Source organism: Ambystoma mexicanum, chromosome 5p, assembly GCF_040938575.1.
Source record: "Ambystoma mexicanum isolate Mex_15411 chromosome 5p, UKY_AmexF1_1, whole genome shotgun sequence".
Classification (NCBI taxonomy): Eukaryota; Metazoa; Chordata; class Amphibia; order Caudata; family Ambystomatidae; genus Ambystoma; species Ambystoma mexicanum.
Genome location: NC_090930.1, coordinates 537644717 through 537667218, shown reverse-complemented (window position 1 = coordinate 537667218; position 22502 = coordinate 537644717).

Sequence of the window (22502 nt, the reverse complement as noted above, 5' to 3'; positions counted from 1 at the left end):
CAACCTAAAAAGAATCCTAACACAGAGCAAACATCCTCTGACACCTCTAGTACTGAATTGGATAACATTCAGAAGCCAGGACCCGAAGAGGAACCCACATCGTCCCGACCACAGACAGCAGAAGGTGATAGGACTGATTTTTTAGAAAAGGGCCCACAAGAAGGGGAAAGAAGAAAAAACGCACTGAGGAAGAAAACCGGGCCAAAGAAAACCTAGTTATCAATATTTCCAAATACCCTCTTTCCAAACTCGAACTTAAAGTCCTACAAAAGGGGCTCTCCTTCGTCCCTCAACATTCGAGCTGAATCCTGAAAGAAAAGATTGATTTCTTTAAATTAATGCGGAAGATGCAGTTAAAAGTATTCTTTAATTCACAGGAAGAACTGAAAATGGATTCCCGGTGGAATTCCTTGAATTGGCACTTAAAAGCACTTTCAATCCCCCCATACAAAATCATATACTCACAAGTTTTGAGAAAAAGATCTTGGAGGACTTGAAAAGATTATCTTTCACCCAAAGAAAACACAGTAACTTCTCCAACATGGAAAGCTTGGTACTGAAAAGACTACTGGATGTTAGGCAGAAACCTGTGCAGTTCCCTTGGGGACCACTGCAAAAGATTTAGGACTACAGGTGTTGGCAGTAAACCCACTTGGTAGCAGTCTGTACCACCCAGATTTACCTGGTAGCTGTGGCTGAGCAGTCAGACTTCCCTCAAGAAGAGTTAGGCAGTATGCAAAGTATACACAATAGGCACTCAGATACAATAGCACAAGCAAACACTGACCAGAGCTTTGGTATCAAGGTATATAAGTATTTATTTAAAAACACACTTATTGGAATACTCCAGCACTATTATTGTAATTCACTCTAAACACAGTTACTATTATTATATATACACTCCTTATTCCTTATCAGACAAGTCTTAGTTAACACCACTTATTTCCAGACAGAGGTGAGCGCTTAACTATAGATGGCACTCCAATAAGTTAACGAACAAGGGAGGGAAAAAGGCAGAATGTAGGAAAATACACCACACTAATACTTAGGAACTCTTAAGCAAGGCAGGAATGTCAAAAGTTACTTGTGAGCCAAAGTCCATAGGCCGGACCCACTCTTGGAGAGAGCAGGGCACAAATGCACCCAAGATCACACAATGACAACAGGCTTAAAAAGTCTTGCAGGGAGTTCAGAAAGGTTTTAGTTAGGCTCAGAAAAGTTTAGCCAGGGTGTCCCAGGCTAACCCAGGGTCGAAAACCGGGGGCTAAATCTACCCCTTACAGTCAGTTGCAAGGGAAGCCAGGCAGAACACGGTACCTTATGTGGAAAGGATCCTCCAGCGGGGGCAGTTGTTCCTGGCAGCGGTTGCAAGTCGCAGCATCGTTCAGAGGAAGAGAAGATCTCGATGTGGAGGAAAGATGAAGGTCGTTGCACTGCCAGGGAAGAAACCAGCCACAGAGTTTTCCGGTTAAAGGTACTACCCTTTGATTCGCGGTAGTGGTAAAACGTGGTATCCCGGTTCCCGGGGTGCTTGGCACAGGCAAGGCGGCCACGAGATGCTCCAGGAAGCGAAAAAGGAAGCAGACTGGTTATCCCCACCAGTCGAAGGAAGACGAGTCTCCGGGCTGGAGATCTCCTCTGTCGTTGGGAAAAAGTGGTGAGACGGTTCAGCAGGGCTCCACCGGTGGTGTCGTCGTAGCAGGTCAGTTCAGCTTCTCCCTCGTCGGATTCTTAGGTCCTGTGGTGACTTCTGAAGTTCCAGTCCCCAAAGCCCTGCTTTTATGCAGAAAACCCCCATTCACTCAGCCTAGCTGTCACTCAAACATGCTAAGTGGTGAGCCGGCCGGCTCACCACTTGGGCCAATCAGGACAGAGTGCGACTTGAGTTGCCTAGGCAACTCAGTCCAGGGTGCCTAAATCCCCCTCCACCCCTCCTAAGTACCCCAGACAGAGTGGCACCACTTTGGAGGGCTTCTGTGGAGAAGCCCGCCAAAATAGTGGAACAAAGGGCTCAACTTGGGTTGGAGTCACAAAAGCGAACACAAACGCCATTTTAGAACCGAGTTCTGGCAAAAAATACCAACCGGAGAATTAATATTAAATAAATAAACCGGGAGTATGTTCGAGGCTATAGGAATTAAATAATTAAAGTTGGTAGCCTCGAACAATGGGAAATCCCTTAGGGATATATTCGCGGTCGAATATAAAAAGTAGTATCCACTGCCACCAGCCAAAACTCGATCAGGGGGGACGGAGACGTGCCCCCTCGACTAACAGACCTCGGGGCAATTGAATTGCCCCGGCCAGTACATCCACAATATGATGGTTTGTACTGGTTCTGTTCAGAATTTGAGACTAGTAAAGTCAATGGTGACTTTACATGCCCTGGGAGACAGTAGTCAGTCCCAGGGTATGGAGTCTATACTGGGGGGTCACTATGACACCCCTGTGTTACTGTACTGAGGGTGCTGTGTAACACACATCACAAAAGCACATGAAGCCCTATGGAGTAAAAGACCCCATAGCCCATTAAACACATCTAGAATCAAAGAGACACACTCAAATCATGTCCAAGAGTGAGGGTAAAAGAGTCTCACTCTTGGCAGGAGAAAAAATAAACCCCAAAAATCCAGCAAAGCTGCTGGGGGACTCACTAGGTTAGGAAATTCAGCCTAAACAGAGAATTCTCCCTAACACTCGCACCCCTCAGACTAAGGGACAGGAGGATTTAATCCACTCCTGGATGAACCTCATACCTCTAGTCGATGACATACATCCTAGAGAGTCAATCAGCATTTTGATGGTGACACCCTGACCTATGCTCAATGGTGAAATCAAACCCTTGAAGGCAGATTGACCATCTCAATAGTTTTGGGTTTTCCCCTTTCATTTGCATCAACCATCTCAAGGGTTGGTGGTCAGTCTGAATGACAAAAGTAGAACCATACAAGTATGGCCTAAACTTCTTCAGTGCCCACACAATAGCAAAGCATTCTCTTTCGATTTTTGCCCACCTTTTCTCAGGATCCTTCAGCTTACGGCTGATGAAGCAAATGGGGTGCTCCCTACCCTTCTCATCCAGTTGGCTAAGGACTGCACCTATACCTACATTGGAGGCATCAGTCTGTACAATGAAAGTTTGGTGGTAGTCAGGAGCTCTTAGTACTGGTGCTTGGCACAGAGCTTTCTTCAGGCTTTCAAAGGCCTGATTGCACTCCCTGTTCCATTTTACCTTTTTAGGGAATTTTGGAGAGGAGATTACATTCAGTGGAGAAGCTATGGTCCCATAGTTCTCTATGAAATTCCTGTAATACACAGTGAGGCCTAGGAAGGCTCTCACCTGGGTTTGAGTAGTAGGTGTAGTCCAATTCTGCACAGCTTCAATCTTGCTGAGCAGAGGCCTTATTTCTCCACCTCCTACCGCATGCACAAGGTAGACCACTTTACTCTGTCCAATTTGGCATTTACTTGCCTTAATGGTCAGATGGGCCTGCTCAAGAGCCTGCAAAACATGTCCCAGGTGGTTTACATGTTCCTCCCAGGAGTGGCTGAACACTGCAATGTCATCCAAGTATGCCATGCAGAAGTCCTCCATCCCAGCTAGAACTTGGTTTACCATCCTTTGAAATGTAGCAGGTGCATTTTTCAGTCCAAAAGGCATAACCTTGAATTGGTATAAGCCAACTGGGGTAGAAAATGCAGTTTTCTCCTTGGCATGGTCTGTCAGGGCTATTTGCCAATAGTCTGACGTAAGGTCAAATGTGCTGAGGTAATTGGCTGCGCCAAGCCTATCCACCAACTCATCTGTTCTTGGCAAAGGGTGGGCATCCGTCTTGGTGACTGCATTAAGAGCTCTATAGTCCACACAGAATCTCAACTCTTTGGATCCTGCCTTTGGTACTAACACAACTGGGCTAGACCATGGACTAGTAGAGAGCTCTATTACCCCGAGATCAAGCGTCTTCTTGACCTCACCTTTGATGTGGGTTCTGACATGTTCTGACATTCTGTACCCTCTGCTTTTGACTGGCAGACAGTCACCAGTGAGAATATCATGCTGGCCCCAAGGGGTCAAGTCTGGTGACAGTGAGAACAGGGAGGCAAACTGATTTAACATAGATTTGCACTCCTCTTGTTGCTCAGGTGTTAGATCTGAAACCTCCTTCAACCTTTTCGTCCAAAGGTAAGCCTCTAAGGAGGTCAGGTAGAGCTTCACTCTCCTCCTCCTCTTCCGATGAAGCTAGAACCAAGGCTCCTACTTCAGGTCTAGAGACATAGGCTTTGAGGCGGTTGGTGTGGAAGACTCTGGGAGCTTCCCTGGGTTTTCTCAGATCCACCAGATAGTTGACCTCTCCAAGTTTTCCCACAACCTTGAAGGGTCCCATCCATTTGTCTTGCAAGGCCCTCTGCCTTGTTGGGAGCATAACGAGAACTAGCTGGTCTTGAGTGAACTCAACCATGTTAGCCTTCTGATCATGCCAATGCTTGACCAGAGCTTGTCCAGCTTTCAAGTTGTCACTTGCTTCTGCCATCATGTGGGACATTCTCCATTGGAGACCTATCACATAGTCAGTCACTCTGACTGGCTTGGGGGAAGGAGCACTCTCCAACCCCTCCTTGATCAGGGCCAACGGACCTTTGACCGTATGGCCATAAAGAAGTTCAAAGGGAGAATAACCTACTCCCTCCTGAGGGACTTCTCTATAAGCAAAGAGAAGGCATGGCAGTAGAAGGTCCCACTTTCGTTTAAGGGGTTCCTCTAAAGCACCTATCATGCTCTACATGGTTCTGTTAAACCTTTCTACCAACCCATTTGTCTGAGGGTGGTAGGCTGTTGAGAACTTGTAAGTAACTCCGCAGGTTTTCCACATGGCTTTCATGTAGTGGGACATAAAATTTTACCCCCTGTCAGAGATTACTTCCTTAGGAAACCCAACCCTGGTAAAAATACCAAGGAGGGCCTTAGCCACAGCGGGAGCTGTAACAGTCCTCATAGGAATTGCCTCAGGGTACCTAGTAGCATGGTCTACTACAACAAGGATAAACCTGTTGCCTGAGGAGGTTGGGGGATCAAGGAGACCAACAATGTCAATCCCTACCCTCTCAAATGGGACTCCCACAACTGGGAGAGGCACTAAAGGTGCCACATTCTTGGAACCAACCTTGCCAGAAGTCTGGCAGGTATGGCAGCTCTTACAGTACTTATCTACTTCAGCCCCCATCTTTGGCCAATAAAAGTAGAGAGAGAGCCTTTCCTTGGTCTTCTTGAAACTCAAGTGACCAGCCAAAGGTATCTCATGGGATAGTTGTAAGAACTGTTGTCTGTTTTCTTGAGGTACTATAAGGCGTTGGTAGTCTCCAGGTTCAGACTCAGTTGGTTCACTGTAGAAGAGGCCATCTTCCCAGTGTAACCTGTACTTCCCAGGCTCTTGCCCATCAGCCTGAGAAGTTGCCTGTTGGCGGAGACCTTCTAGAGTTGGAAATTCTCTTTGGCCCTTATGGAAAGCTGATCTGCTGGGTCCACCTTCTGCCAGTAAAGACTGCAGCTCAGGATGGTCAGCTGGATCTAAATCTCCAATAAGGTCTTGGCCTCCTACTAGCTCTTCTTCAGAGTCTAGTTCAACCACACAGGGTTCAACCACCCTCTCAGCCTCAGCTGGAGGGGGAGTTACTGGTGTAACTTTGGACATCCTAGGGGAAGTCCTTGTTGGAAGCACTGGAGTGCTTGCTGCTGGCTTTTTATTGGAGTCTTGAGTTGCCCCTTGGCTCCTGATCTGGTTGAGTCTGCAGTAGTTTGCTCCAGTGGAGGAGGAGTGATATCTTTCTTCATCATCTCCTGAGAAGAACCTCTCAAGGTTTTCTCCCTTGCAGGTTTAGTGAGCTCCTGTAACCTTTTACTAGGAGGTCTGGGGGTATGTGACACAACTCCAAGAGCTTTCAGGTCATTACCCAACAGAACCCTTCCTGGCACCTCGCATTGTACACTGACAGGTATCTTTACAGTCATATCATTGCACTGGATGAGAACTGGTAACTGGGGACACATCTGCACAGGCCTTCCAGCTAACTTGGTGAGGAATTTGGGTGCCTTAGCAACATCCTCTGCCTTGAAAAATGATTCATCCACCACAGTTATGCTGGCCCCAGTGTCCCTAATGGCAGGAGTCTCCTGACCATTCACTTGGAGACTGTCCTTATAATACTATTTAGTATTATCAGGGATAGAATTATATACATCTAAATTCTGTTGTTCCCACAACCCCAGAGAGACTAAAGAAACACTGGCTGAGACTCCCATGGGTTCATCAGCCAGCAGTAGAAAGTTTCCACTTGCCATTGGGACTTCCTCTTGTTGAGCGAAGGCTAAGGAGGCAAGTTGGATCCCGGAAGGTTTACCCTTACATCTGGGATCTCCTTTCACATGGTCAGTGGCCTTACAAAATAACAAGAGCCAAAGGCTCTCTGGAATGGATGCTTGTTCTGACCTCCTTCTGGTCTGGGACCAGAAGGCACACTAGCCTGATTCGGTTTCCCTTGGGGCTTACCCTTATGGTTTTGTTTGGGGTCCTCTTTGGAATTTGCAGTATTGGAATTCTCTTTGGAGTCCTTTTTAGGCTGTCTCCCCTCATCCTTTTCCTGAGTTACCCCAGAATCCTTGTGAGTGGCCAGGTTGGCAACCCACAAGTCAGCAGCCTTAGCTAGTTTTCTGGAATCTAATTCCTTTGAATCAGCCAAGTGCTGTCTGAGCTCAGGAGAGCAGGCATCATAAATTGACTCCAACATAAACAAATTTCTCATGCCTTCATAAATGTTCACTTTGTAACCCTTAATCCATCCCTCTAAGTTTTTAAACCCTTCACTCACCCAGGTAGCCCAAGGGGTACCATCATGCTTTTTAAGGGTTCTAAACCTCTTAAGATACTGGGAAGGGGTCTTCCCAAATCTAGCTATCAAAGCTAGTTTCACACATTCGTAATCCTTCTTATCCTCCTCCCCCATTTCCATTACCACATCAGTTGCAACAGGGGGAAGCCTAAAGAACAACCAGGTGAGTAAGCCATTTCCTGTGATGTTCTGGAGCCCATGACAACCAATCCAACACATCCAACTTAGGCTCATACATACCAATCAATTCCTTAGGCCTCCGGGGTCTTTTAGGACTGGAACTTCTAGAGGAGTCAGAGAGAGAAGCATTGTCTACAGATAATTCCTTCATTTCTAGCTCATGCTTGAGCTCCATTTCCCTTAGCCTGAGTTCTTGATTCAGTTCCTGGTGTCTTTGTTCAGCCTGAGTATTCAGTCTCTTGAATTCTAATTTAAGTTTCCTTTTCTCTAGCTCAAGATATTGAGGACTAAGTGTGGGACCTGGTAAAGGTCCAGTAGGTACAGCTGGTAGAGCAGACAGAGGCCTAGGGGGACAGTCACAGCAGCCTCACCCTCCTCTTCTGACTCTTCCTCAAGATTATCAACATTTTGATCAACATCAATCTCTATACTGTTATCTACTGTTTCTGGCATGGTAGGTTCCTCTGACCCATCATCAGGCCTTTGGTTAGCTAACAACCTTTCTATCAATTCCATTTTCTGGCCTTTAGTCAGGAGATTCTTATGCTTACAGAGAACTCTTAAACAATCAGCAGTTTTGTAGCAAGGGACTCTTGACTATAATTTTCCATAGTTGACATGTTAGAAAGATTACTTTTTCAGTGCTAAGCTTTGTGGTTAGTTGCACTAAGGTCTCTTAAAGCACTCTAAAATGTATACTCAATACAAATCCCACCGCTGTACACCAGTGTTAGGCAGAAACCTGTGCAGTTCCCTTGGGGACCACTGCAAAAGATTTAGGACTACAGGTGTTGGCAGTAAACCCACTTGGTAGCAGTCTGTACCACCCAGATTTACCTGGTAGCTGTGGCTGAGCAGTCAGACTTCCCTCAAGAAGAGTTAGGCAGTATGCAAAGTATACACAATAGGCACTCAGATACAATAGCACAAGCAAACACTGACCAGAGCTTTGGTATCAAGGTATATAATTATTTATTTAAAAACACACTTATTGGAACACTCCAGCACTATTATTGTAATTCACTCTAAACACAGTTACTATTATTATATATACACTCCTTATTCCTTATCAGACAAGTCTTAGTTAACACCACTTATTTCCAGACAGAGGTCAGCGCTTAACTATAGATGGCACTCCAATAAGTTAATGAACAAGGGAGGGAAAAAGGCAGAATGTAGGAAAATACACCACACTAATACTTAGGAACTCTTAAGCAAGGCAGGAATGTCAAAAGTTACTTGTGAGCCAAAGTCCATAGGCCGGACCCACTCTTGGAGAGAGCAGGGCACAAATGCACCCAAGATCACACAATGACAACAGGCTTAAAAAGTCTTGCAGGGAGTTCAGAAAGGTTTTAGTTAGGCTCAGAAAAGTTTAGCCAGGGTGTCCCAGGCTAACCTAGGGTCGAAAGCCGGAGGCTAGATCTACCCCGTACAGTCGGTTGCAAGGGAAGCCAGGCGGAACACGGTACCTTATGTGGAAAGGATCCTCCAGCGGGGGCAGTTGTTCCTGGCAGCGGTTGCAAGTCATGACGTCGTCCAGAGGAAGAGAAGATCTCGATGTGGAGGAAAGATGAAGGTCGTTGCACTGCCAGGGAATAAACCAGCCGCTGAGTTTTCCGGTTAAAGGTACTACTCTTTGATTTGCGGTAGTGGTTGCCGGGTGCTTGGCACAGGCAAGGCGGCCACGAGATACTCCAGGAAGCGAAAAAGGAAGCAGACTGGTTATCCCCACCAGTCGAAGGAAGAAGACTCTCCGGGCTGGAGATCTCCTCTGTCTTTGGGAAAAAGTGGTGAGACAATTAAGCAGGGCTCCACCGGTGGTGTCGTCGTAGCAGGTCGGTTCAGCTTCTCCCTCGTCGGATTCTTAGGTCCTGTGGTGACTTCTGAAGTTCCAGTCGCCAAAGCCCTGCTTTTATGCAGAAAACCCCCATTCACTCAGCCTAGCTGTCACTCAAACATGCTGAGTGGTGAGCCGGCCGGCTCACCACTTGGGCCAATCAGGACGGAGTGCGACTTGAGTTGCTAAGGCAACTCAGTCCAGGGTGCCTAAATCCCCCTCCACCCCACCTAAGTATCCCAGACAGAATGGCACCACTTTGGAGGGCTTCTGCGGAGAAGCCCGTCAAAATAGTGGAACAAAGGGCTCAACTTGGGTTGGAGTCACAGAAGCGAACACAAATGCCATTTTAGAAACGAGTTCTGGCAAAAAATACCAACCGGAGAATTAACATTACATTAACAGCGGTATGTTCGAGGCTATAGGAATTAAATAATTAAAGTTGGTAGCCTCGAACAATGGGAAATCCCACAGGGATATATTCGCGGTCGAATATAAAAAGTAGTATCCACTGCCACCAGCCAAAACTCAATCAGAGGGGACGGAGACGTGCCCCCTCGACTAACAGACCCCAGGGCAATCGAATTGCCCCGGCCAGTATGTCCACAATATGATGGTTTGTACTGGTTCTGTTCAGAATTTGAGACTAGTAAAGTCAATGGTGACTTTACATGCCCTGGGAGACAGTAGTCAGTCCCAGGGTACTGAGTCTATGTTTGGGGGTCACTATGACACCCCTGTGTTACTGCACTGAGGGTGCTGTGTAACACACATCACAAAAACACATGAAGCCCTATGGAGTAAAAGACCCCATTAAACACATCTAGAATCAAAGAGACACACTCAAATCATGTCCAAGAGTGAGGGTAAAAGAGTCTCACTCTTGGCAGGAGAAAAAACATAAAGCCCAAAAATCCAGCAAAGCTGCTGGGGGACTCACTAGGTTAGGAATTTCAGCCTAAACAGAGAATTCTCCCTAACACTGGATAACCAAGAAATCATCTTTAAACCTGCGGACAAGGGGGGAGCCCTTTCCCTTAGGAACAAAAGTGACTATACACAACTGAACGACAAGGAGACCTATAGACAAATCAACTTTGACCCGACAGAACAAGTACGGATTCTAATTGCAGGGACATTGGATGAGGCAATTGAAAGAGAAGTCATCAATGAAAAAACGCACAGCTTCCAGACAAAGGACCGTTCAACAATTGATTATCTGAACAGGTCATAATACGACCATCCAATGACACAGGAGGGCTTAGACCCTACAGGAGTGCAGGAAAGTTTCACCCTTTGGCAACAAAGGGCTCATTTTTCAAATAGTGGTGGTTTCGAGCCTCTTATGGCCTAGTGGCTCTATACTTTCCTGCACCTGAAATATACAGGTTCGTAAGAACCCCAGGTGTTAGTAATGAACTAAAGAATATCAGTATAATCAGTAATTATACACCAGAAGAAAAAGTAGTGCCCCTCAAACCCCCTTTTTCTTCTTCCAAGCTAATGGAGCATGCCCGACGGTCAGAAGGTGCTCTGAAAGAGAACACCAAGGCCAAAGACACACAAACCCAGGAGATGAATCTCTTGCAACAGAGAATGTCCCAGTACTCCCAAAACATGCAGGAAGCGCAGAGGGACAATGAGGCCCTCTGTGAAAAGATTGATGGACTCCACCAACAAGTAGCAGTGCAGGAGCGAATCATTGAGACAAGTAAGGCCTTGATAGGTGAACAAAAAGGCTCAGATTTTTGCTTATCACCAGGAAATATGGGCTGAAAAAGAAAAGGGAGCAAGATTAAAGAAAGAGGGTGCTAGACTAAATTCTAACTGGAGTGACCCTGAACAGGTAGAGAGGGACAGGGCAACCCCTGATCATGACATAAGGACCTCTGTACTCAGGGACTCAAACCCATTCAATACCATGAACACTGCCAACTTCATGTCTACTGGGTCATATGAACCGGGGCCATGGGGATGACAGAGTTTGATGGGGTTGGTAAGATGGGACTGACAGATCAATGCTCCCCAGAAATTGATGGACAGGCATCCCTGTACAGACCCCCAAATGTTAGGGCTGATATCTCTGACCAGGAAGACTCCTATGAGGGTAGAGTGAGGGAATTGGATCCACAAAAATACTGTCTTCCAAAAGATCAGTTTGTGAAATTTGGTGGGGAACTCCAGGACATAAAGCCTAAAAAGAGTATCCTGAAGACCTCTACCCAGTTACGGCAGTGGGGGGGGGGGGGACTCCACCAATCCTGGGAGAAGGGGAGAGTCAGAAGACTCTTCTGATCACGACAGGAATAAGGAAACTAGCCCCCAACATTCTGCAAGCCCTTCTCAAGCTCACAGAATCAGGGAGTGCCTAGAGGATCAAGAAGCCACCTCCAGTAGCAGTGCCTCTCAGTCTGAGGACGAGTGGACTCGGGTGACTAAAACAAAGAAGGCAAACAAAATTAAGAGAGCTATGCAAAAAGATCCCTTTAGGCAGATCAAGGCCATTAGGAGTGTTATAACTCCATATCATAAAAATGCAAAGTATTCTGTCTGGGAACACCTACAATTATATGAACAAATGATGGACACTTTCATCTGAAGGACAGCCAGAATTGCATACAGTATGTGAAATGGACATTCTCCCCTGAATACTCCAGTTTCTTTGCGGGACTGGAGGATTAGAACCACTCAAGTTGGTCCACCTTCAGGACGGCCATCTTAAAACATTTCTCTGCACACAGAAACCCCCAAGAGGCCCGCAAGGCGGCCAACAATTTGCAGTGCGGGGAAGATCAGGCCCCACAAGAATTTCTACAGGAGTTCAAACGCGCCTTTGCGCAGACCACCAGGAGGGTGCGCACAGATAGTCGGGAATTCATCACCACCTTCTTTCATGCACTCCCCAAATATATAATGACCCAGCTGGTGAGGGACTTTCATGAGAAGAGATCACTGGACTGAGTCATAGAACAGGCGACCCGCATTTATGAGGTACAAAAACCAGCAGATAACAGAAACACAAACAAAAACCCCAAACCAGCCAACACCCCTGCTACTGCTAAGGTGGCAGAAGTGAAGGTTGCCCCCATTTTAGATCTGGAGATGGGGGGGCCTAAAAATATACCTGTACAAAATCCATCCAATAAAAGAACCAGAAGGCCCTCGGGCCAATCCCAGACAGGTGGTAGTCAGGGAGGTAATCCCACAAATGGGACCGCTAACTCCCCTGATTACATCAGCCCCCTATACAAGGGTAACAGACCCATCCTGGGTATGTGTGGACTCCCCCAGCCCAAGGGGGGGAATCCAACCAGGTAGGTACCACCCCAGGAAACTTCCCTCCTAACTTTCACCAGGAGGGCAGTTGTCCCCAAAACCCCTACCTACAGAACCACACTCCTTTCTTTCCCCACTTTCAAGAGCCCAGACAGCCAAATCCGGGAGAGGGGAGGCCAAGGGTGGAGGGTTACCAAAATTCTCAAAACCCAGGGTACTATGGGAGAAGGGATAGTTACCCTTCCCGTGATTCACCTAGGATTGGCCAGAGACCCCGTACCAACTGGAAAGGGTGTCCCAACTGGAGTGCCAGGCCTAGAACCTGTCCCAGGATCTGGGTCGCATGTTGAGGGCTCAACAGAACCCTCAGATGAACATGGCGGCTCAGAACCCCACAAACCAAGGATCTGGTACTCCAGAACAATGACGGGGAGAGCACCCCGACAACTCACCGGTTCAAGAGGAGGAGGAACGGGGGAAGGGAAGTGTAAAGCCCTGGAGGAAGCTTCCTTCCTCATCCATGGAAAGCCCCTGGACACCCAGGAACCAGAACAAAAATCTCCTGCCTCCGAAAGTCTGCAATCCAGGGAACAGAGGGTGGGTAGGAGAAATAAAGAACCCAAAAAGGCCCATTTTGTGGAGGAGATTAGTGTCCTCCGATTTGTAGGGGAAGGAGGATCCTTATAGGATTCTGGGAAAAAGATCTTCTCCTTCAGGGATGGGAGAACTCCTCCCAAAGAAATATGGGTCCCAAGAGATCCTAATGAAGACTGGGGGGATATGGGGACTGAGTCAGAATTGTCCATTATTGAACCCCAGAATGATAATCAAGGAACCAACACTGTCCAAACCTATTCTGGTGACTGCCTCCAAAAGGGGAAGGCTGGCCCAGAATCAGAAAAAGGGGAGCCCAAAACTCGCCACATATCCAACTGTTACATTTTTCTTGCTGATACCAAAGCTCCCACATAGAATCATGCCCAAACGACCCCTGTGTCGGAGTCAAGAATCAGGAAATTGATCAACCAACTTGCCCAAAATGCCCATTATCTTTGCCCTCTTGAGGAGAAGGAGGGAAGATTTTATGCCCCGGTCCAAGTACAAGGGCAGTGTACAGTGTCGGCACTGGTGGACACTGGATCCCAAGCAACTCTTCTGTCAAAGAGGCCCTTTGATCAGCTGAATTCAGGAAGGCGGAAGAGATACCAGATCCAACTTCCTGTCGAGGGGACTGCAGATCTGGAAATTAAAATCGGGCGACACAAGGTGAAACACCCAGTCATAATCGTGACTCCGGGGGGCACACCCTGTATACTGGGGAAAGACATCCTGCAAAGGTTGTCCCCCCTAATAGACTCTGTGAACAATCCTGGGTCTGGGCCCAGACTAACAGGCCAATAAAATTAAAACATAGTTTCAACCATGTTAGTTTAAATGGCACATGCCACATGGTTGAACAAAAACCAGATCATATTGAGTTCCATTTTCAGAACAACCAAGTACCTGACATGACAGTAATTGCTGTAGGACAACAAACTGGTGATGGGCAATCCTCTCCATTTCTGAAAATCAACCTTCCTTCCAGTTCAAGTGGCATTGCACACTGGAAGGAAATAATCTGAAATTCTATACTAATTCACATTCGGAAAATCCCAACTCCATAGTCAAGAGTGATGAGAAACCAGCTCAAAGTTTAGCTGACATTCAGAAAATTAGAGAGCAGTTATTCATCCCTATTCAGTTAAATGAGGAGAAGGAATCTGTTCTCGCCCGAGTGTGCGTGAACAACGGTAAGAGCTTCATCAGTGAAGCCGTGTTCCGAAAACTAACCAAAAGATCCAGCCATTCCCACATTTAAATTGATAGATAAATGGGAAATGGACCTGGAAACTCCCAATTCCAAACATATCCTGCCTTGCAGGTGTATGCTCAAAATTTCTATAGGTAACAAAAGCATAGTACATAATTGTTGGGTCGTGCGAGATGTCCCTGCTGCATTCTATTTAGGCAGTGACATTCTCAATGGCTTTGCCATTACTTTGGACCTGATAAACTACAAAGCCTGGTCCCGATTAGGGGGTAATGACATGGACTTTGATGATTCAGAAAAAGCATTTTGGTCAGCCCAATTGCTGCCATATGCTGTGGAAGTTCAAATTGGAGAGGAAGTCACCATCCCAGGATGGACACGACTATTCCTACTTGAATTAAAAATTAAAAGAGGACAGAAACGGCAAAATCCTGATGCATATGTTCACTTCAATGCCCATCTCCAACAGCAAGGGTTGGGGTTAAACCCAACACCATTAGTCAATGTAGAATACAACACCATTCCAATATTGATGGATAACAGCGATTTTAGGAGTATCACTCTGAGCGCAGGCACCATTATTGGAATGGCGGTTGATGACCAACATTTTTCCATAGATCTAGGTAATGAACCGATAGGACCAAGCGACAATGACATAACACCAGACAGGATCTTCAGCCGGCAAGGGGGGAATTTCCTGGTGTACTGCTCCTTCCCTTATGGTGAGGAAGAGGTGACCTGTCACATCAGATGGGATGAGGTGATCTTCCAGGTCCAATGCCACAAGGACTGCCTCCCCTGCCTGAAACCCTCTGTCCAGGTCAATACTTTAACCAGGGACCTCTCCACCCAGCTGGAGAAGGCCGCTGAGGTAGCAAAACCGGAAGCCTTTCCAGGCTTCAGGCAAATGGTTGAAGAGAGAGTCAACCTAGCTGATGCCTGTGAGACTCCGGAGCAGAAGCAAAAGTTGAAACAAGTTTCTCTTTGTGGTGGACTCATATGACGGTGGTCGCACCGAAATCCACACAACAACAATTCCCACGGACCCTGGTATGACTCCAGTGTTTGTGAAGCAATACCGCTTGCCTCTCGCATCCATGGAGTCCATCAAAGAAATAATCAAAAACCTTGAGTCCCGTGCCATAATTTGTCTAGACCACAGCACCTTTAATAATCTAGTGCTGAGGATTTTAAAACCGAACGGTCAGTGGAGACTCTGTGCTGATGTGAGGGAGCTGCACAAATGGGTCCACACGTCCCAATGGCCTCTCCACTACATTGACCAGGGGCTGGCCCAGATCCAGGGGTCAAAGGTGTATACTGCCATTGACCTGACCAATGGGTACTGGACCGTGCCTGTCAGTAGGGAGAACCAGTACAAGCTGGCCTTTACCTTCGGGGGGGCAACAGTACACATGGACCCGGACTCCCTTCGGATATATCAACTCTGGCAATGAATTTAACATCTTCATGCATAAGGCCATGCCCGAATTGGGTGAAAGGGGTAACCTGGCCTATGTAGATGATGTCCTGATCAAAAGCTCAACTGTGGAGGAACACATAGCGGAAATCAGTTATGTTCTGACACAGTTGAGGGTTGCCAGAGCAAAACTCTCCTTTCAAAAGGCACAGTGGTGCAGAACCCGTATCAACTTCCTGGGGCATGAGATAACCCCTGAGGGTTACTGTCCCCAGGAAAAGAAAGTGGAAGCGCTCCTAAAACTGAAAGACCCCACAACTCTGCGTGAGCTAAGGAGCCTCCTTGGACTGACTAATTACAGCAGGAAGTTCATCAAGGATTACGCAGAGATCACAAGACCCCTGATCTATCTGTTGAAAAGGGGGTCAAGTGGGAGTGGGGTCCAGATCAAGCCGATGCAGTAAAGCAACTCAAACAAAGCCTCTCACAAGCACCCTGTCTAGCTTACCCTGTCAGTTCTTCTTGGAGACTGGGTTCTAAAATACATGCTTGACCGCAGTATTATATCAAAAGCATGACAAGCATGACAAGGTTAATAAAGTAATCTCCTATGCAAGCAAGAATTTATCCTCTGTGGAGGAAAAACGATTGTGAGAAGGCACTCCTGGCAACGGTGTGGGCATTGAAAAATTACCACCCATTCATCCAGAGGAACACATCATAGTGGAGACTCCACACCACAAAGTGACAGAATCCAGCCTGGAAATGTGAGTAATTCCAGAATTACTTCCTGGATTCTGTCAATGCAAGGCTTTCCTATAGAGGTCAGATATGGCCAAAACAAGAAGAGTCCCCTCTCGCAAGGTCTGGCTGACTTGCATGATTGTGCCAGAGAAAACTGTCTTGAGGCCAAAAGTCTTAAAACCCAGGACAACATGGAGGCATACCGGAATTCCCCGCACAAGTCTATGAAGAAGACTAGTACGAGGGAATGCCCACCGTTTATGTGGACGGGTGCTCCTATCATGTTGACAACAACGGGGAAAAGGAACTAGTGGCCGACGTTGGGAATGCCTGGGTGAATGCTGCCCGGAACCCTCAGCTGGGTACAAAATTGGTCCCCGTAGTAGTCAGGTGGCAGAGCTGATGGAGGTCATTAAGCCATCCTCACTGCCGTCCAACACCAACGCCACAAACTGGGCATAATCACTGATTCAGATTATGTCCGGAACGGGTTCGTGAAGCACCTGGTTAATTGGAAAACCAGAGGCATGCTATGTGCTAATAACAAACCACTTAAACATCATGGTAAGCTAATACAAAATATTGATGATTGGTCACCCCTAGTGGGATGACCATCTATTGAAAAAAGATCAAGGGTCATTCCAGGATAGAGGGACCAGACAAAACTGGAAATGACCTAGCTGATCAACTGGCCAAAACCCGAGCCATCCAAGGGGATCTCCTTGAGATCAAGTCCCTGTTGGGGGAAATCCAGGTCACTGCTATCACTAGGTCCCAGACAAATGCTCACAATGAACTCTCAAATGCCCAATGGAGTATGGAGACCGCAGATGCTGATTTAATCACATCACAAAAAGGGATCCGATTATTGGTACATTTTATCAACACATTGAAGACCCTGAGAACTTGCTCCTGACGGATATCGATTACATTGGGAAAGAGGACCTCAGGGTGTTGATGAAATGTCCAAAAATGTTCTGAATCCAAGATGGTTTGTTGGTAAGGAGATCCATATCTGGCTGTGACCAGTGGGTGGTCCCTACCTCATTCTGAAGCCTGATGCTAAGTCACATCCATGATGCGGCCACAGCCGGTCATCGGGGGTTTCACACTACTTTAGAAATCTTGCGAGAGGTTGCATACTGGCCACACATGGGGCAGGACCTCGACCAATACTTGAAGGGGTGTCTTGTGTGTGCACAATTTCAGCCAACATCCCTCACGCACAGAGCTCCCCTCCAAAAGAGGGGGATGACACTGCCTTGGTCAGATTTACAAGTAGATTTCATCGGGCCCATGATTCGCTCCTCACGGGGGAACAAGTACATGTTAACCGTAACATGCTTGTTTACCAAATGGGTGGAATGTCTCCCGGCCCCAAATTGCAAGGTAGAAACAGAAGCTTCCCTGATGATCAATCACATCTTCTCGCGTTTTGGACTACCCCAAAGGATTGAGTCAGACCGAGGTAGTCACTTCACCAGCGAAGGGATGACAAGGATGTGGGAGATTATTGGGGTAAAAAGGAAACTTCATATTGCATACTGCCGTTTCTCTATTGGTGAAGTTGAGAGGTAGAATAAAACCATTGTGAGCATAGTAAAAAAGTTTGTGGCAGATTCTGGGCCAGTTGGGACATCCGATTACCGCTTATCCTGATGGCCATCAGATCTACCCCTTCTTCTGCAACTAAGATGTCTCCAGTTGAGCTGATGACTGGACGAAGGATGGTGCTACCCCAGCATCTGATCTATAGAACACAAGAACAGACACTAAGAAATGCCTCCACAACTCATGAGTATGTTGAGAATCTGAGAAAACACCTTCAACATGCTTTTGCGTATGCTCAGCAGAATTTATAAAGATCTGCAGACAGCATGAAGACTCACTATGATCTAAAGACAACCAAAAAGGAATACCAAGTAGGAGACAGGGTCTACTTGTACAATTTCCCAAGGAACCAGACCAAAGAGCGTCCATTTTAGCCTAGGTGGTGGGGACCTTTTGAAATTGTAGACAAAATCTCACCTGTCGCCTACAGAATCCGTATCTCCAAAGGTGACTTGACAGAAGAGAAGTGGGTCCATATCAATCAGCTAAGAGTTGCCACCCCAGGCACACTTTGCAACATATAGAGGAGTCCATAGAAAACCCAGTGGGGAATACATCTGAAGCATAGGAATATTTCAATTGTCACTGAATGCATGTGTATCCCACTGCTGTCATCCCGACTGGAGGACAGTTAGTGGGAAATTGTCGTAACCGGTTTGTGTTCTCTTTTATAGGTTTGTACTGGTTGTGCCTACTTAACAACCAAGGAGGACAGCCCGGCAACCTGGAAGGGAGAAACCAAAGGAGATCCGGAAGTATCGCTCCACAATATGAAAGGAGGACCACCTCTGGGACCCGGAAGGAGAAATCCAAGGAAATCCAGAGTGTTGCTCCACACCAGAAAAGAAAACCTGAGAGAAGGCTGGGGGTATCGTTCCACATTTCAACCAGAGGCAGTGAGGGGAGAGTGTCGCACCATTCGCTGATGGAAGAAGGACATATACCCAACTGAACCTGCCTTTCTCAAGAAAGAAATACCACTTGCCTGACTCCCCGATGACTGGAAGTCCTGAAGAAGTTGGGGGGATCTGTGGGATATATTGACCCACTCAGCTGTGCTATACTACATCACTTTGCTGCAGTGGTGCAAGAAACACCAAAATGGCTTTGCTGACTCCTGTACACACCAGGATCTCAAAACTGCATTTTTGCAACCACCAGAAAAATGGCTGCACCACTCTACCACACACATTTCAGGGGGGTGGAACAGAGCACACACTGCAGGAGCATGCCAGTGTGCTCTGAAACATGTAACATGACATTAAGTGAAAGAGGCAGCATTAATTTGCTGGAAACCCAAAATGCCTCTTCAAAAGAAAACCTTTTTCACCCTTTAAAAATGCTGTTGCCCTTATTCCATCCATTTAGCATGAAACCGCTGTGATTAAAAAGACCCTGCATGTTCAGGATCATTCATTATGCCTCAGAGGAACCGGGCCTCATTTGAATGACAGCTCCTGTCAAAAGAATCTTTGAAAAATCAACCAGGGGCTTTGTTTTCATTTTACACAGGAAGCGTGTCTAAAACTTGGCAAAAGTATTTAAAAATCAGCTGGTCAGAGAAAGACTCTAAATAGATGCCTATTTAAATGTACCCATGCTGCAAAACAACTCCAGCACTCAAGAAAATAACTATAGTTGCATAAAGTCTGTATTTGCTGGAGATGAAAACCAAAATTAAAGAAATAGTAAAATGTGCTTTTTCTGACTGAAGAGAGAAAATCGCCTATGTAAAAGTAAATTGGTGTGTGAAGGCCTGCTTACTTAGCAATGTAAAAGGATTTGTTGCTGGTAAAAGTACACCTATAAACTGTTTTGATTCTACAGTTTAAGTCAAGATGTAAAATGAAAGCTAAAACTCATAGGCTAAGTTGGCAAGCTATAAAAAAAACGTGCTCTGCCAGTTGCTGGCCTTGAGAAAGGGTGACACTTTCTAAACTTCTGACACAGGAAAACACTAATTGCCAGCTTGAAAGACTTTGAATGCACCAGGACAAAGAAACTTCACAAGCTCATCAGACATTCGTCTTTGCTCCAGGCTGGGACAATAGCAGGCTGAGACTCTCACCTGTCAAGTGTGAGGGGCAATAAAACCTTCAATCAAGAGAGAGGCCCCTCATCCTGCTTCAAAGAAACTGACAATTGACAGCAGTTGGGGAAAGAAAAAAAACGGATCAAGTGACAATGGACTTCCTTTTAGTTTTAAAGGCTATTTTGTAACTGAACTTTAAAGACATTTAACCTTGCAGCAATAATTAGGAACAATATTAACAGTTTAATTTTATGCTCCTTTTTTGAAAACTTGGTAGAACTCATTACTGCATAAGGAACAGAAGTTACAAAATATGACAGATTCCCAGCAAAGTATTGATGTTGCGAACATAACATTTTCTACATATATCCCTGGGGACACTGCGCATCTGTGTACAAAGTTGGGGAATTTTAGGCCAAATCGTTCATGTTTAAAATTACCAAAATATGTCATCAAGGCGAAACCAGGTCCCACAGACTTGGGGTTTGGATTGAAATATGACGCACAAAATATGTAACATGTGTATCAGATTTTCTCAGAGGTTGCAACTGCATAACTATGTGTTTGGGGGACAATTAGATTTTGGTTCCAGTAGCTAGGAGATGTTTGTAAACATTGTAAAAATCACCCCATAAGCATGACATCCTTTTTCTGTGAACCAATCAGTGAAGAGCTAGGAGAAGACTTCTACCTTGCCCAATCCTGTTATTAGAGGTGGGAGTAGTAAGCCTGCCCTGGTCATATACTTTAGTGATGTCATCTGGCATGATAAATAAGGGCCCTTGACAGCACTGCTGACACTGATTCCTGACTTGTGGCATCCGGTTCCTGATTCCTTAAACCTGTTTGATCCTGATTCCAGATTTTCATTACAAAGCCAAGGCCTATGCATTGCTGACCCCATTTTCAGCTAGGCCTCAAATTCTAAAAAAATCCCAAAAGCCCAAGGGAAGCATCCTGATCCAACCTGGCTTGCTGCTACTAGATGCATGCCTGCTGAAAACTCGCCATCCCGCTGATCTGTAGTATCCAGTAACCAGAGGTCCCAGCCCAGTGCAGTCTGGTGACAGAACGACCCAGCTGATCCGGTCCTGCCAGATTTTTCCAGCTGTCCTTTGTTAGACCAGATCTGTGTGTTGTCCAGAACCCTTGACGGTCCAAAATCCTAAATTAAAGTGGACTGTAAGTATTAATAGGAATCATAGAAAACCATAGCATACCTTGCCTTGCCCGATCCCAATCTCTAAACCATCCTATCCTTACCTTAATAACCTGTAACATTGTCGGAATACTTATTGCAATCCTGTCCTTGATTTATCTTGCTAAGCGCCATTTCTTTAGTCATTTTTATCTTGTGCAAATCTTAAACTATCAATCCTATTTCGAATGATCCGAATGGTTCACCAGGTTGGGCGCTGGGGATATTGGGTTGAAGTCATGAATCAACTCTAGAGCTTACTGTGTCCCTCTTCGGTATTCTAGCCTGAATGCTCTCGTATAGCGTAAAACTATTCTTGTTCAAACTGAGTTTCTTTTCTGTTTTCACTACCCGATTTTTCTTAAAAAGCCTCTTATTCTACATTGCATACCTTTCTCAGTTTAATAGCTAGAGACCTCATTTCAATTCTTGATTATACCTAAGACCTATAGCTACACCCCAACCCAAATACCGCACTCAAAATCAATTAATTTTATTGAAAACCGTTTGGTTAATTTTAGGCGGTTATCAACATTTTTGCAAAGTTTTACATGTGTTATTTTTATTAAAAATTATTTTCAACCTTCCATTCAAATTCGAATTGTTTACTTTTGCTCAAACTATTCCTTATGACTGTGAGTAACTTTCCAATTTTTCTCCCATAGAAATCTGTACTGATTTAGGGAGTTTTGCACACTTTCAGTGTTTAATTCAGCCATTTCCGAGTGTCACTTTAACATTGCAAAGGTTCAAATCCATTTTTCTCTCTTGTTTTGGGAGGGAAGGTTGGATTCGAATTCTGTTTCTGATTCCTCATTCCTGATTACCTGCTCCTTCCTTGTATCTATTTAGAGTTGCTTATTATTATTATTATTTGTGGGTTGAGCAATATTGCATGGGGAAATCCTAACTTGAGTGCTATCTTTCCAAAAATTCAAAGTGTTCCTATTTCTCTGGTGTTTTCTATTTTGTGTTGCTAAAGAGTGAATTTAAGTGCATGACATATTTGTTATTGTCACCACATTGGTGATTGCTGCCACATAAATTAAAAAGTGTATGATTGATTTGCATTTTAAATAAATAAATACATATTACCTTTAGCAACCAGCCTGATCAGTCATTTAGCAGCATGTACAAACAGAGGACAATTTGAAAAAAATAAGCTATGTTACAATGGTGAATAAAAGTGGCATTCCCATATGAAGATACCAATGTCAAAACAAGAAGGATGGAAAATGGACTAGGATGGACGAGCCCGAAACTCACATATCCATCCCAAATAGGAGAACGAATAAAGATTGACCAGATGAAGAACGTGAATTGCTCAGACATCATTCAAAAGCCAGGAGAGCCATGATGCGGAGAAAGACCTCAGTTGGTTATATGTGGACGTGTTTCCACTAGTACTAAGTGGGAAGATGGGCTATTGGCCTGCACTGCACCTCTATTGAAGAGAGAATCAAAAAGCATAGTGCAGATAGTGAGTGACAAAAGTCTGAATCATTG